At 44.5% G+C, this 16,575-nt stretch overlaps 2 long non-coding RNA genes across 2 annotated transcripts; both read right to left on the reverse strand.

Moving 5' to 3' along the window:
- Positions 1-75: 75 nt before the first annotated feature.
- Positions 76-13,258, reverse strand: LOC140592246 (uncharacterized). Its single transcript, XR_011992544.1, has 3 exons — positions 13,187-13,258; positions 12,502-12,591; positions 76-923 (listed from the first exon to the last, which is right to left on the reverse strand). It is a non-coding gene; the product is annotated as an uncharacterized lncRNA (long non-coding RNA).
- A 204-nt stretch (positions 13,259-13,462) lies between these two features.
- Positions 13,463-14,653, reverse strand: LOC111847338 (uncharacterized). The gene is made up of 3 exons (XR_011992546.1): positions 14,489-14,653; positions 13,915-14,004; positions 13,463-13,701 (listed from the first exon to the last, which is right to left on the reverse strand). It is a non-coding gene; the product is annotated as an uncharacterized lncRNA (long non-coding RNA).
- Between the last annotated feature and the right edge of the window lie 1,922 nt (positions 14,654-16,575).

Here is a 16,575-nt window from a genome sequence, read left to right on the forward strand (position 1 = left end):
TCCCAACTGGGTTTATTCGACTTTAAGGCATTCACATATATTTTTTTTTTATTCAAGACATATTATGACATTATGGTTTGGGGTATATTGAATAAGTTCAAGGCTTTTCTATTTGTAGAACCTGAAGATGAAAAAATATGAAACTCACTGGAAAAAAAATTAATTGGACTTCCTTGATTGAATAGTGGACATTTGTTCCAATGACTTAGGCTGTCATTATTCCTTTGCATTAATTCATAGCATACGTACATATTACGTTAGCTCAGTGTAATTGTTTTAAGTAACAAATATCTTAAACTCAATCTAACTTAACCAACAACCTAAGGTACTGTGCATTATTCATTCTTGACGATCTCTAAAACACAGCAGATCACTTTGTGAAACTGTTAAACATTTGACTAAAGGATATGGTGAACCTCTCTATGTTCTGCATTACAAAGTGCTCATCTCAAATTCTTTCTGAAATACTAAACAAAGGAAATCTAAATACCTTAAAACAAAAACAACTCCATTTTCACGTGCTTTTAAACAGAAAACATTTCCATTGCAGAAATCATAGGTGTTAATCGATCCTGGACTCAAATCAGTCAGAAGTAGTACCCTGCCATCCTTTGTGATTTTCATTCTTGAAGCTTGGTCTTCAAGCTCTGAGCTTTGTGGGACAGTTCACTCCCTTCCAATTCCAGTATTACCTTTTGTAGAACCTCAAATGTGTAACAGAGCTTTCTTGGGTAAGTCAAATTCAGTGCGTTAATTAATCCAAACAACATTGTGACCACAAAGGCCACATTATCAAGGTCCTGCAACACAATCACTCCCTCAATAATGACCCCGACATCCTCTGAAATAGCCCTTGTCGAATCCTTTACAATGAAGATTCCCATTGTGGTCTTCTCTAGGGCACTTCGTGTCCTATCCATGCTCTATTATTTGGGAAAAAAGAGTGCATATCATGAAATAAAAGTCCATTTTATGTTCAATTCAACATTTACTTATGTGAATTATAAATGTTTAGATCCACATCAATAAACCATTGAAATAGGCAAAAAAACAAGAATGGTTATGTTGCAAAGCTTTAATACTGTAACAAGTATACTCACTAGAGCACCTTGTCAAAGTTCGCTGCCACCACCTTTTTTTATTTAAAGAGGCTGGGGAGGTCCAGCCGAATAAGGACGCCAAAATATGAGAAAATCTTTATTAAATATTTCTCCGGATTACAACCCCTTCCCGAGGGCTGACACACATCTCACCAGGAATGATACAACCGCAATTCCCCCCCCACTCCACTCAGAATCCAAGTGTGCAGCACAGCAAGCTTAGAATCACAACACTCGTGCAAACCCTTACACACGGCAAACAAACCATTCCCGATGCACCTTCTAACCCCGCCCTCCTACTCACGACCGTAATCCGGGGATAAAATTCATACACACATACATACTCTCATTCATTCCAGATATACAATATTAAAAGCGGTTACTCCCCTGGGAAGAAGCACACCCGGCCCCCCCGCATTCTCCAGGGAAGGGGAAGTTGGGGTTCCTTGATCAACAGGGGTCGTTTTAACCCGCTGTACCTTGCTGCCAGCCTTTTAAATCACGATGCCTATCCTTCAAAACATTACCCCCCCCCGTAACTAACTAGCTTCATCCGCGGCCGGTCTACCACCGGCGACGGACACACCACAGTTTGCTGACAGCTCTCCAGCACCCCAAAGTTTCTCTACAAAACACCGAACAAAGAACACCCCCCCCCCCGAAATAGACGTCCTCTTTATAACTCCCCCTCCCCTCCCCCCACCCCCAATCCTAATCACAGGTGTTCCCCATTAACATCGCAAGGAGCGACCACGCCCAGAGCCGTTCACTACACTATCCCCCCCTCCAACAGGAGAGGACTCGTCCTCGAGTCACTGCATGTCATAATCCTTGGTCCAGGCAGGCAACCGTCTCTCTCGCCTCAGTTGCCATCTCTGAGGTTGAGGACCACCCCCTGTGTCAGCCAAAGTCCCTTGCACAGTCACAGCAGTAGGGCCACTAATCTCCACTTGCACAGCCGACTCTTCCCACACTTCACTCCCCGGCTCCACCACACAGCTCGATGCTGCAGTATCCTCTGTTGCCCCTGGATCTTCTAACTGGAAACCAGCCGCAGGAGCCTTTACTGATCGTTCCTCTGAAACTCCTCCTTGGGGAGTTCCGGACTGGAGGTAAATCCAACTAGCAGGGGAGTGCACCTCTGGAGGTCCTGTAGCACCTTTACCTCGCCGCCTCCACTCCTTCCACACAGCCCCAGGCCCCCTGGGAGATGAAGACACCTCAAAAGAGGAAGGCACACAAGGTTTTAGTCGATTGACATGAACAATAGTGTCCCCTCCCCCCTTTTCTAGACACACCCCATATAGCACCTCAGAGATCCTCTCTTTGACCTTAAATGGTCCCTTAAACCGCCGCTGTAACTTGGGACAAACACCCCTCCTTCTAGCTTTATCCCGCATCCATACCAACTCACCCACAGAATAAAACTGTGGCTGTGCTCTGAAATCATAACACCGTTTCTGTCTATGTGATGCCTCACTCTGGTGCTTTTTCACAGCCTCCACCACAGTTGCTAATGTCTGAGACACACTAGACACATACTCTGACATGGGTTTTAATCTTTCTCCATGATCCAAATTCAACATAACATCTACCGGTAAAACCATTTCTTGGGCAAACAAAACTTTATACGGGGTAAATCCTGTACTGGCGTGTACACTGCTTCGATATGCCATCATCACAAACGGCAGCAAAATATCCCAATTCGACTGATTGTGATTAACAAACAGTGATAACATTGTTGCGAGGGTACGGTTAAACCTTTCAACCAGGCCATCAGACTGTGGTGAATATGGGGATGTACGAGTCTTATTTATTTCTAATAGTTGACACAATTCTTGAAATACCAGTGACTCAATTTCTCCCTTGATCTGAATGTAAACTGCGAGGACAGCCATAGCGACACACCCATTCCTCCACCAATACTTTTGCTACAGTCACCGCCTCTTGATTCACCAGGGGAAAAGCTTCGGTCCACTTCGAAAAGTAGTCACCAATCACTAGAATGTATTTCTTTCCCCTCTCGGTCTCTGGAAGAGGACCCAGTATGTCCAAAGCCACCCTTTCATAAGGGCGTGCGGTCACTGTGGAAACTAATGGAGCTCGTGCGGACACACCTGTCTCTTTCCGTGATGCACACTCCCTACATTCCCTGCACCACCGACGAACATCCCCCGACCACCCTGGCCAAAAAAAACGTTCCCGAACCTTAGCCTGTACCTTCTGTATTCCCAAATGCCCCCCAGTCATGGTGTTATGCAGCCAGTAAAGAATACGCGGCACCATGTTCCCAGGGACTACTAACTGCGCCAGGGGTTCCCCACTAACCCCTTGCAGGTCTCCCACCTGCCTCACCAGCGCCCCATCACGCACCACTAATTCATCCCATACAGGTAAATAACGCTTTAAACATGCATGCTTTACAGCTTCAGCCTGACTAACACCACCCTGTTTCAGACTAATTATCAACTGGATGTCACTGTCTCCTTGCTGTGCTTCCCGCAGTTCATCAACATTATTCACTTCCTCCGGCTTCTGGGCTGCAGTTTGGAGGACACAGACTTGCGGGTCTCCCACCTGGTCACCAAAAGAGGGTAACCTCGATAACACATCTGCATTCACATGCAACCTACCCGCCCTACGTACAATTTTATAATGGAAACTGGCCAACTGTTCCATCCACCGAGCTAGTTGACCCTCCAGGCCCTGGAAACTATTCAGCCACCGCAGCGAGTTATGGTCAGTCCTCAACACAAATTCTCTCCCCAAAAGATAATGTCGAAAATGCTTCATAAAGGTGACCATACTTAGGAGCTCCTTCTTCGTTGTAGCATATCTCCGCTCCGCCTTAGTTAATGCGCGGCTTGCATAAGCTACCACTCTCTCACCTCCCTCAGTTTCCTGAGAAAGCACCGCGCCAATACCCACATCACTAGCATCTGTGTCCAACACAAACGGTTTCCCTGGATCTGGGTAAGCCAGCACTGGAGATGTAATTAAGCAGGCTTTTAGAGTTAAAAAGGCTCTATCACAATCAGGACTCCACTTAAATCTCCGCCCTTTTTCCGTCAACTGGTGGAGCGGCCGTGCAATCTCCGCAAAACCTTTAATAAACCTCCTATAATACGAGGCTAAACCCACAAAACTGCGCACCTCAGTTTGATTTCTAGGTACTGGCCATTCTTGGACCACCTTAATTTTTGCAGGGTCAGCTCTAATTCCCTCATCTGAAATAACATGCCCTAAATAATGTACCTGTTTAGCAAACAGGTCACACTTAGCTGGTTTCACTTTTAAAGTTGCCCCCTGCAACTTCCCCAGTACCTCATCCAGTCGCTGGAGATGTTCCTCAAATGATCGACCAAACACAATAATGTCATCAAGGTACACCAAACATGTGGACCACTGTAGATCAGCAAGGACCAAGTCCATCAACCGCTGAAATGTCGAGGGGGCATTACATAAACCAAAGCTAAGCACATTAAATTCATACAAGCCCTGTCGGGTAACAAATGCAGTTTTCGGTTTATCCCGTGGGTGCATCTCCACCTGCCAATACCCACTGGCAAGGTCTAATGTAGAGAACCATGATGCATTAGACAAACTATCCAGTGCATCATCAATACGCGGCAATGGATAAGCGTCTTTACGGGTGACCTCATTTAACTGCCGATAATCGACACAAAGCCGCAGCCCCCCATCCTTCTTTCGCACAGGTACAATCGGTGCGGCCCATGGACTACGGGACGGCTGAATAACATCTGCCTCCAACATCTGCTTTATCTGAGCATCCACTTCTCTCTGTAAATGCAAAGGGACTCGCCGAGCCGGTATTTTAAGAGGCCGGGCCTCCCCAGTGTCAATTGTATGCATCGCCAGCTGCGTTCTACCCAAATCAGCATCTCCCACGCTGAAAACATCTGCACGTCGATGTAACATTGCCTGAACTGCACAAGATTCTGCTAAACTGAGTCCCTTTTTATCCAAGCCTAGATGTTGGAAAAGTTCCTCACCCGTCCAGCACCGCTCGGGCCCCCCACCCTCTGTGTGGACAGCTGTCTGACCCACTTCAATGTCTGTGACCAATAAACCCACCTTCATTCCCCGCCGAAGTTTACACTCATCTTCGGTGACGTTAATCACTCTTACAGGTACAGCTCCTTGGGTTACACGACAAACAACCCGTGCCACCAAAACATCATATCGGCTGGCTAGTAATGGAGCAGGTTCCAGCATCCCCACTAGGGGGTGGGCAGAAACCACTTTGACTGTCCCCGGAATGACCACCTCACTCCGTGGGGGGACCGTAACATCAGTACTCAGAGTCACTATCCAGGGCTGTTTACTAGAGGCATGTGCCACTAGGGGCATCATCTTCCCCATTACCTGACAACACTGCCCCTTTACGTCAATCACTGCCCCATATTGGGTTAAAAAGTCATTTCCCAATAACAGATCTCGCATATCCCCATCAGTCACCAAAAATTCCACCCCCAAGGCCAAAGACTCAAATTGGCACACAGTGCACCATTTACCCAAGATTTTAAGCTCAGCCCCATTCGCTACAGCCACGGCGCCAACATAGGGCACCAACCCCTGTCTCCCCCCTGTGGCAGACTCCCAAAAACTCCTTGGCACTACTGAAACCTGAGCCCCTGTATCAACCAATAAATATGCCTCAATTCCCCCAACCTGGGCACCTATATACAGCCCTTGACCACACAGACTAACCATCGGAGGGATTTCTACCTCAGGGCCTTCCTGCTTCAGGGCGGGCAAACGACCTACCGTGCCCGCCCTCGGAAGTTTCCCGACACATAGGGACAATCCTTTTTTAAGTGCCTGTCACAGCCACACTCCCAACACACCATTCGCTCCGACCGAGGTGCCTCAGATACTGCTACCCGGGACGATTGCAAAGGAGCTATTATGCTCCCACCAACAATAGGGGGACTGTCACGGGCTTTTAGTGTAACCACTTCTGCACGCAGGGCCTGCACCTCCTGTCGCAAACCCTCCACCACCCCCAACAATGTCTCCATCTGATCCTTATTCCACCCTGATCCACTTATACCACGTACCTGTGCTGCCGAAGGACCAGCATGTCCCTCCAACCGTCTAATAGACTCCATTTCAGTTGCAAGACTGATGGCATCCTCCAAAGTGGAGGGTTTGGCACTACATAGCTGAATACGCAAGTCTCCAGCCCCCACAGTAACCACAAAATGGTCCCGTGCCAACATATCTTGAGTAGCATAATCAACCAGTGGGTAAGCTCGCATAACAAGCCTTCGCAAGGCTGTACCAAATTCTCTAGCTGATTCTTGAGGTAAACGAGTGCGAGATGAAAATTCTGCACGATACCAATCAGTACTCCCACTGGGTTCCATGCACGCCTGCATGGCCCCCTTTAAAGCCCCATAGGTAGTGCGAGTCTGCGGGGGCAACCCCGTATAAACTTCTCGTGCCTTACCCGAAAGTAAGAGAGACATAAACTTTAACTTAACTTCTTCATCCCACCCATTAACCACTGCAGCCATCTCAAATTGTTCTACCCAATCTGACCATTCCCGGTTTACACCAGTGAACGTATCTGGCATAAAAACCGGCCGACTGAGAGCACGAGCGCTTACTCCCGATAACTCACGCTGTCCGAATTGACGTAACTCGGATGTGGAGCTGGCGGATGCCGACTCTGCCTGCTCACTTTGTGACATGGTGAAAATCCAAGCTGTTTCATATACAGGGGAAGAAAAAAAAAAGGTTGGCAATATCCCACCGCTGCCACCAGTGTAACAAGTATACTCACTAGAGCACCTTGTCAAAGTTCGCTGCCACCACCTTTTTTTATTTAAAGAGGCTGGGGAGGTCCAGCCGAATAAGGACGCCAAAATATGAGAAAATCTTTATTAAATATTTCTCCGGATTACAACCCCTTCCCGAGGGCTGACACACATCTCACCAGGAATGATACAACCGCAATTCCCCCCCCACTCCACTCAGAATCCAAGTGTGCAGCACGGCAAGCTTAGAATCACAACACTCGTGCAAACCCTTACACACGGCAAACAAACCATTCCCGATGCACCTTCTAACCCCGCCCTCCTACTCACGACCGTAATCCGGGGATAAAATTCATACACACATACATACTCTCATTCATTCCAGATATACAATATTAAAAGCGGTTACTCCCCTGGGAAGAAGCACACCCGGCCCCCCCGCATTCTCCAGGGAAGGGGAAGTTGGGGTTCCTTGATCAACAGGGGTCGTTTTAACCCGCTGTACCTTGCTGCCAGCCTTTTAAATCACGATGCCTATCCTTCAAAACATTACCCCCCCCCCGTAACTAACTAGCTTCATCCGCGGCCGGTCTACCACCGGCGACGGACACACCACAGTTTGCTGACAGCTCTCCAGCACCCCAAAGTTTCTCTACAAAACACCGAACAAAGAACACCCCCCCCCCCCGAAATAGACGTCCTCTTTATAACTCCCCCTCCCCTCCCCCCACCCCCAATCCTAATCACAGGTGTTCCCCATTAACATCGCAAGGAGCGACCACGCCCAGAGCCGTTCACTACAATACTATTTAGGGTGCTTCTCATTGTCAAGATTTAGTAATGAATCTCTGTGTGTTTAAATATTTTCATCTTGCCATGTCTCAACAAGAAAAAAAAATACCATTCTTGATGCCTTAACTTTGACAAACACCCAGTGTCATACAAGTTAACACCTAGAATAATTGATTGCTGGGATTGCTGCGAGGATTGCTGGGATTGCTGCGAGAGAGTGGTGTTGAGCTGCAGCGATTGTTTGGGATTGTTTTTTTTGGAGTGTTTTGAGTGTTTGTGTGCTTTACCTGTTTACGTGGGTGGCTGTTTATTTCTATTTATTGTTCTTATTTCGGTCAGCGTGAGTGCTTGTCTGTCCTGTCTGTTAATCAACAGCGCGATTATTACCGACAGAGAGCTGCGGGTGTCGCGTGCGCGGCGTTTTTCTGTCCGCGTTTAAACTCCGTAACAAACACCCGCGGGGCGATTATAACTAATAACATCTAACGTCGGTATCGCTACCAAGCGTCGGAAAAGGACAGTTGCTCCTGAGCTTTGCTCGGTCGCCAGTCGGGGCCGGGAGGACATTTTCCACTTTTTTCCCGCTCCGGCAGTAGCCTGCTGTGAGGGGGTTTTTGTGGTTTTTCGACCTCCCAAGAGCAACTTCGATTTCGCCTTGTTTTTAGTTCATACTTGGTTCAGGCAGAAGTTCTTCTGGTAAGTAGTAGTAAGTTTATCAGGTTTAAAATTTTTAATAAAATAATAATTAAGTTCCGTTTTAACACAAGTAATAACTTATTTTAGTGTACTCCGCACGTTACTGCATTTATTGTTACGCAAATTAATCTTTATAGTTAAATACACTATATAAATTTACTGGGCTGGGAGTACGGGGTCATAGTGAGTTAGTTAATTATGGGGCCAGCTCAGTGTTGCGTTTGCAAGATGTTTGCCCTTCTGGACGTTAGTGTCCAGTCGGACTTCATCTGCGAGCGATGTAAGCTAGTGGACTCACTCATGGTCAAGGTTCGCGACCTTGAGGAGCAACTGGCTCGCATCCAATGCAACAGTGAGTTAGATGAGCTAGTTGATACGCCGTTTAGGGAGACGGTGTGTACGCCACTAACGGGGGGGAGGGAGAATGAAGAGCAGAGAGGTCGAGAGAGCTGGGTGACCGTAGGTCGTAGACGCAGGAAAAGGCGTACACACGTTACAGAGGCGGCATCACCTGAGGTGTCTGTGTCTAACAGGTTTCAGGTGCTTCCAGCTTTAGAGCCGGAAGGGACTGGGGAAGCAGGTGGGCCCTTGGGCACTGAGAAGCCCCCTCCCCCCAGAAAGAGGGAGGTTGTGGTAGTGGGGGATTCAATTATTAGGGGAGTAGACAGTTATGTGTGCACGCGTGATAGAGGGTCCCGTACGGTGTCTTGCCTGCCTGGTGCCCAGGTAGGAGACCTTCCAGATCGTGTGGACAAGCTTTTGGCCCCAGCTGGGGTGGATCCAGTTGTCGTGGTGCATGTTGGCACCAACGACATAGGCAAGGGTAGAAGGGCTGTTCTGCAGGATAAATTTATAGAAGTCGCCAATAAGCTTAGAAGCAGAACGTCCATGGTGGTATTTTCCGAAATACTCCCCGTGCCACGCGCAAGTGAGGCTAAGTTAGCTGAGATAAGGAGATGAAATGCGTGGCTAAAAGGATGGTGTAGGAAAGAGGGGTTTAGGTTTATGGGGCACTGGAGGACCTTCTGGAACAGGTGGGACCTGTTCAAGCCGGATGGGTTGCATCTGAACCGGAGGGGAACCAGTGTACTGGGAAGGCGTATTTGTAGAGTAGTTGAGGAATGTTTAAACTAGGGACTGGGGGGGCAGGGAGGTTAGTTAAGTATGTAACTGGGGGGAAACGGAAAGCCCAAAAAAATCATATTATAAGTAGGCACTGTAATAAGCCTACCCTTTGTTGTCTGTATTTAAACGCCAGGAGTATTAGGAATAAAATTCATGATTTAGAGGCTCTTATCTCATCGGACTCTTATGATATTATAGCAATAACTGAAACGTGGTTGAGTGATAAGGATGGACAAGAATATAATATGGATGGTTACACATTGTTCCGTAAAGACCGTATAGGTAAGAAGGGAGGTGGTGTTGCAGTATATGTAAAGGAAATCTTGCAGGCAAGGGAGCTTACTGATATAAGTAAAAGTACGGAAGCTATATGGGTAAAATTAGATGCTACAAACTCAAATAGCCTAATTGTCGGTGTTTGTTACAGAGCACCCAATGTAGCTGCTGAGGAAAGCAGATTGTTATACAGTGATATTAGGATTATGAGCAATAAAAATGATGTGGTAGTTATGGGTGATTTTAATCTACCGGGGATACAGTGGGACATTGTTGCTGGCTCTTCTGAAAATGAACTTGAGATGGTGGAATTAGTACAGGATTGTTTTTTTACTCAGTTTGTTAACACCCCTACCAGGGGAGATGCCATTCTTGATCTTGTTTTGTCTAATAACCAGGACAGGATTGGTAAATTAGATGTTTTAGAACCACTTGACAGTAGCGATCATAACATGGTTAAATTTGAGGTTAAGTTTAGTGCCCGAAGAGCAAAGTCCAAATCAAAAATATATAATGTTAGGAAGGCTAACTTCAATTGTATGAGATTAAAACTAGAAACCGTGAACTGGATGGAGTTAAATAACAAAACTGTTGAAGAGGCATGGGAATTTTTTAAAAGCACATTATTGCAAGTACAAGAGGACTTCATACCTGTTTCTAGCAAGAATAAATCTAGGAAATTCCAACCTAGGTGGTTTAATAGGGACATAAAGTATAAAGTAAGGAGGAAAAGGGCTTTGTTTCAGAGATGGAAAATAACTGATGATGACATAATAAAGCAAGAGTATCTAAATCTACAGGCTGAATTAAAAAATGACATTAGACGAGCTAAAAGGAATGTCGAAAGGAAGATCGCATTGGAGGCTAAGGATGACGTTAAAAGTTTCTTCCAGTATTTTAACTCTAAAAGAGCTCTAAAAGCTGAAATTACTAATCTGCAGGATAGTAAGGGTCTTATAATTGAAAATGACATTGACATAGTAAATGAGTTCAATGATAGTTTTGCACGGGTATTCACTGTCGAGGACACTAGTAACTTACCAGTTCTTATTACTAATTCAACATCGTCTATAACTAATATATATATAACTGAAGCTGATGTTTTGCAAAGCCTAGCTAAGCTCAAAATAAATAAATCACAGGGCCCTGATGGCATCTTACCTATAGTGTTAAAAGAGATGAGGGATATTATTTGCCGACCCTTAACATTACTGTTTCAAAAATCCTTATCTGAAGGTGTGGTACCTTCTGATTGGAAGCATGCCAACATAACGCCCATTTTCAAAAAAGGGGATAGAAGCAATTTGTCAAACTATAGGCCAATCAGTCTAACTTGTATAACTGGTAAAGTTATGGAGGCTATAATCAAAGAGAAAATGGTAGATTACCTGGACTCAAATAACATTTTGAGGGATAGCCAGCATGGATTTAGGAGAGGTAGATCCTGTTTAACAAATCTGTTGGAGTTTTTTGAGGAAGCTACTCAGGAAGTTGATGATAAGAAGGCCTATGATGTCATCTATTTAGATTTCCAAAAGGCTTTTGATGTTGTTCCCCACAAGAGGCTCTCACTTAAACTCAAAGCGACAGGTATTTTAGGAACTGTAGCGACTTGGATTGATAACTGGTTAACGGATAGGAAGCAGCGAGTAGTTATAAGAGGCTCGATGTCACAGTGGGCCTGCGTTCATAGTGGGGTACCGCAGGGTTCAATTTTAGGACCACTTTTGTTCCTAATTTACGTAAATGATATAGACACCAATATATACAGTAAACTGGTGAACTTTGCAGATGACACCAAGGTGGGTGGTGTAGCAGATACTGAACTAGCGGCTCAGCAGCTACAGCGGGATCTTAATTTAATTAGTGACTGGGCTGACACCTGGCAGATGAAATTTAACATAGACAAATGTAAGGTACTCCATGTAGGGAGCAGAAATATAAAGTACAGGTATTTTATGGGACCTACTGAAATAAAGGTAGCTGATTATGAGAAAGACCTTGGTGTGTATGTTGATGCTTCCATGTCTCATTCTCGCCAGTGTGGGGAAGCAATAAAAAAGGCCAATAGGATGTTGGGGTACATCTCCAGGTGTGTGGAGTTTAAGTCAAGGGAGGTAATGCTAAGATTATACAATTCCTTGGTGAGACCTCACCTAGAATATTGTGTACAGGTTTGGTCACCATATCTTAAAAAGGACATAGCGGCCTTAGAAAAGGTGCAGCGTAGGGCCACAAGAATGATTCCTGGTCTTAGAGGAATGTCATACGAGGAAAGGTTATTTGAGCTAAATCTGTTCAGCCTCAAGCAAAGGAGACTGAGGGGGGACATGATCCAGGTCTATAAGATTCTAACAGGTTTGGATGCTGTTCAACCGAATAGTTACTTCAGCATTAGTTCAAATACAAGAACTCGTGGCCATAGGTGGAAATTAGCGGGAGAACATTTCAAACTGGATTTAAGGAAGCACTTCTTTACACAGCGTGTAGTCAGAGTATGGAATAGTCTTCCTGATAACGTAGTGCAAGCTGAATCCTTGGGTTCCTTTAAATCAGAGCTAGATAAGATTTTAACAACTCTGAGCTATTAGTTAAGTTCTCCCCAAGCGAGCTCGATGGGCCGAATGGCCTCCTCTCGTTTGTATAGTTCTTATGTTCTTATGTTCTAGATGGAGCCAGTATATGAATATCTGAAAGAGATTTTAGGCATTGTATATGCACCAACTTACCACATACTCCTGAACAAGGTTTTCAGGATCTTCATTAAGGTAGACACAGAGTCCTCGGATGACGAATTCTCTGGTTCCATCAATGTCATCCTTAAGGATGAACAAACAGCATAGGCATCCATTTAAACTTCAATCTGAATGAAATTTGTGGCCATAGCATATCGCTCTTTTTAAACAAATTCTCAATTGAGAGGTATGGAATACACAGGAAAAGAATACACAATTTTCTACTCAATTATATTTGATACAAGATGCTTGGTATCCAAGGCAAATATGAAAAAAAATGGTAGCAAGTACTGGACACTATTACTTATTTTAGCATCATGCAAAATATCTATGAAATATAGAAAATAGAATAGAAAAAGTCTATAAATAAAATGTTTAATGCAGTATTTAATCTAATGAAATACTGTGGCCCTGCTCAAGGAATACAGTACTATCCAGTCAGGCAGCATATGGTCATGAGTTTTGGAGGAAGTAATCCAGAGGAATGCAAGGGAGTGGGCTTGAGGCTTTCCAAATCACCTACACTAGCTTTAAAAGCCGGCAAGGGAAAATGTCCAACTACTGGGGTTCTATATACATGCACCTAGAGGAAATTGTGCACACTGATCTGATCTAGAAGTTTCTAGAAACAGATCTAAAAGTGTGAATTGTAATTGCTGCATTATATAACTCGTCTTACTTGAACCATGGAGGGCATCATTTCCTTCAATTTTATTCCAGGCTCCCCTCCGCATTTTTTAAACAGTTTAATCAGGTTTGCAGAGTGCATGTCAAGTTGCGACAGAAATTTTGACTGTAGCATGACAGTTGTGATGCGTTTAAATTCTGCATTTACCTGAAATCACAGAAAGTTTAATCAATATTTATTATTTTTATTGCAATAAAAACAGTAACAATGATAATTTAATATCTATTACCACCCTCATTAATACTGAAGAGAGCAGGCCATCTCATTTTGATGTCTCTGATCATGGGGGCTCTATGGATTACTTCATATCTTCGAAGTGCGTAGGTTCTATCCATTTTGGCCCGAACTGTCTCTCTGTTGTTCCTTTTGTTCACATCAGCGAGGAGTTCAACTCCTAATTTCTCCAATGTCTCAGGATTCTCTCCAGCAGGATAAGAGGGGCAATAAGCCACTTCACCTCGCTTTGGTCTTTTAACATTAACCTCATCAGAATTTTCTGGTGAATCCTGTGAAACAGTTCTTGTGGTTAACACCACCTCTGGCTTAAAATCTGACAATGAATAAGTATTATGTTTTCCGTTTTTGTGAGATTTAAATGTACCCAATATATTTCGCCCACCCACTGTCTCCCAGAGTCCTCTAGTAAAGTTTACAGTAACAGGCACTTGCTGGTCTTCTTCACTGTCCTCGCTGGGGGTCATTTGAAACACCTCTCTTACCCCGTCTTTCGTTTTTGCAGAGCACTCCATATATTCAAATGCACTAATTTGCTTTGCAATGACACGCCCATCTTCTGGCTTTACAGGCTCCTGCGGAGGAGAGGCAGTCATGGGAACAATTTGAGTGGACAGGAATCATGGGGGGAATTATCTCTGAAGAGGGCAACATTCTCCACCACCCAAAACACTCAAGCAAGTCACCTTTCTGCCATTCCTTATTAACTTTCTTCCATAGTTAGTTTAGGCTTACCTTTCAATATCAAAGTAAAAAGCCCCATTTGCAAGCTTAACAGTGAAACTGGAATATTTTTGTACATCTCAATAAACTACATTATTATTTAAGCACAAACTATGTAAAATTCCCATAAATACATGGGTCGTTAGTGTACCAAGTAAGTTACTAATGTTAATGGAGCGTTAACATTAGCATTCTTTGTCACATACACAGTTATAGAAGTACAACGTGTAGTGAAATGTACCAATAATTTAAACTGCTGACTGATTGTAGTTATATCGACACTGCAATAGAGGCAAAATAAATCACAAAGGGTTGTACGGGTATGCACCTTAGTACCTGCTTCATCTTCAACAGCTCACGGCGTCTGTGCTCATCATCGTTCAAGTCCTTCTTATTGCCCACAAGTATTATGGGTACACTAGGGCAGAAATGCTTCACCACTGAGGTCCATGTCACTGGGTAATTTTCTGAAAACAGAGTGATAGTATTAGAGGTCACATGTGATCAATGGAAGTGGGGAAAAAATTACATTGATGACCGTTCACAATGTAGGGAGGAAATGGCCTGAGTGCTTACGCCATCTATGGCTTACGCGAGCGATCAGGGCTGTCGACGGAGAAGCACATGAGTATGACATCAGCGTCTAGATAGGGGACGGGCGGAGTCTGCTATACGTCTCCTGACCTGCTGTGTCCCAAAGTAACAGGCACTTGCTGGTCTTCCCTCTCCTCGCTTGAGATTCGTTCGAACATAACGTGAAAAATTCTTATTCAAGCTAATTAACCCATTCGAATTTTAAAGTGTCACGGCAGCCTATAAGCATATTAAACCGTTTGTTGTAATTTTGCTGTTTGCTGTCTGCCGAGCAGGGTGGGAAAATATTTTTTTAAATACAGTACGTGATACTACAGAACTAGGGTGACCAGATAATCCATGTCAGGGAGGACACTCTGAGCTAGGACAGGAATTGTAAATTACCATTTCAATTAAACGGACCTGGATTTCACTTGAGCACTGAGTTCTTGCTGTGTGCTGATTGGTCAGTCTCCTATAATCATGCATGTGTCACTAATGTTAATGTGAAACAGCTGGATGAGTCTTTCAGTCAAGGAAATAAACCAGTCAAAGCACAAGAAGAGCTGAACTAATTAGCCGAGCACAGGAGCCTTTCAATTTGGAAGTAGTTTGTAAAACCTGAAGTAGCTCAAAGTGTCCTCCCTGACATGGATTATCTGGTCACCCTAACAGAACTCGAATTTAATCCGTTCAGAACTCCGGATCGAATCCTAAAAAATTCGAGTTGTGATCGAATTTTCCCCATAAGAAATAATGGAAAACCAATTAATTGGTTCCCGGCTCCAAAAACTTACATCTAAATATGTTTTTTTTTTTTAGCATTTAAACACAAAATTAACCAGATAAAACAAGAAGAGCATATACTGTCCTAAACTCATCTAAGCACATTTATCAAAACAGTAAGAAAATAAATGTATCCAAAAATGTGTAAAGTTAAAAAAAACAATGTGTCCTGCCCCGATTGTCCGCTCCTTCCGTGTGCCACGCCCCCTCATTAACCCCGTGTGGAATCGCTGTGTGATCAGCTGTTTCTGGTTGTTGTATTTCGTCTGCGTTTCAGTTTGTTTCCCCAGCCCGGTCATTGTACTGTCCTGCGATTTGCCTGCCTTATGTTAAAACGCCGATCCAGGAAGGAGGCAGACCCCGAAATGCAGGAGACTGGTTTAATAAGACTGACAGAGCCGATAACACACAATGCCAAAAGGGAAATCCATGAGAAATGTCAGGTCGGGTGCTGAATGGTCGAAGCTGGGGAGATCAGTCCTACAAAGAGGGACAGGACGATGAGACGATGGGATGCAGGGACGCAGGGCAGGCAAGACAGCAGGGCACGACGACACAGCCAGGGAAAGGAGAGGAGACATCAGACAGATAAATGCTTGGTAATGTTCTGGTATATGGCAACAATACTTCGTGACTGCTGTTAGTGCATTCAAGCTTTGAGTATTAGACCGGCTAAAGAAGATGATTGTTAACTGCTGTGCTGCCCTGCCCCTGTGGGCGTGACACCTTACCTGTAATTAAACCCCGTATTCCCCGATACCCTGACGCAGGCGCGTAGCCAGTAATGGGCCAGGGCGGCACTGGCCCGCCCACATTACTCCCTGGCCCACCCAGGCAAGTTTGATCAAAATACATTTTTAGTTTATTTTTATTGTTGAACATGATGGTTAGACGGTGTTTTGTTATTGCCTTTGCCGAATATTGCAAAATAAAGGTGTGTTTTTGCAGTTTGTTTGTCTATTATTTTTTCTACTCTCTAAGGTTTAATTATTATTTAAGTAATATTTTTTCTAGGAAAAAATATAGGCCCGCTCACTTTTTCAATGGCCCGCCCAAAATACAAC

This window comes from Paramormyrops kingsleyae, chromosome 8 (assembly GCF_048594095.1).
Source record: "Paramormyrops kingsleyae isolate MSU_618 chromosome 8, PKINGS_0.4, whole genome shotgun sequence".
Classification (NCBI taxonomy): Eukaryota; Metazoa; Chordata; class Actinopteri; order Osteoglossiformes; family Mormyridae; genus Paramormyrops; species Paramormyrops kingsleyae.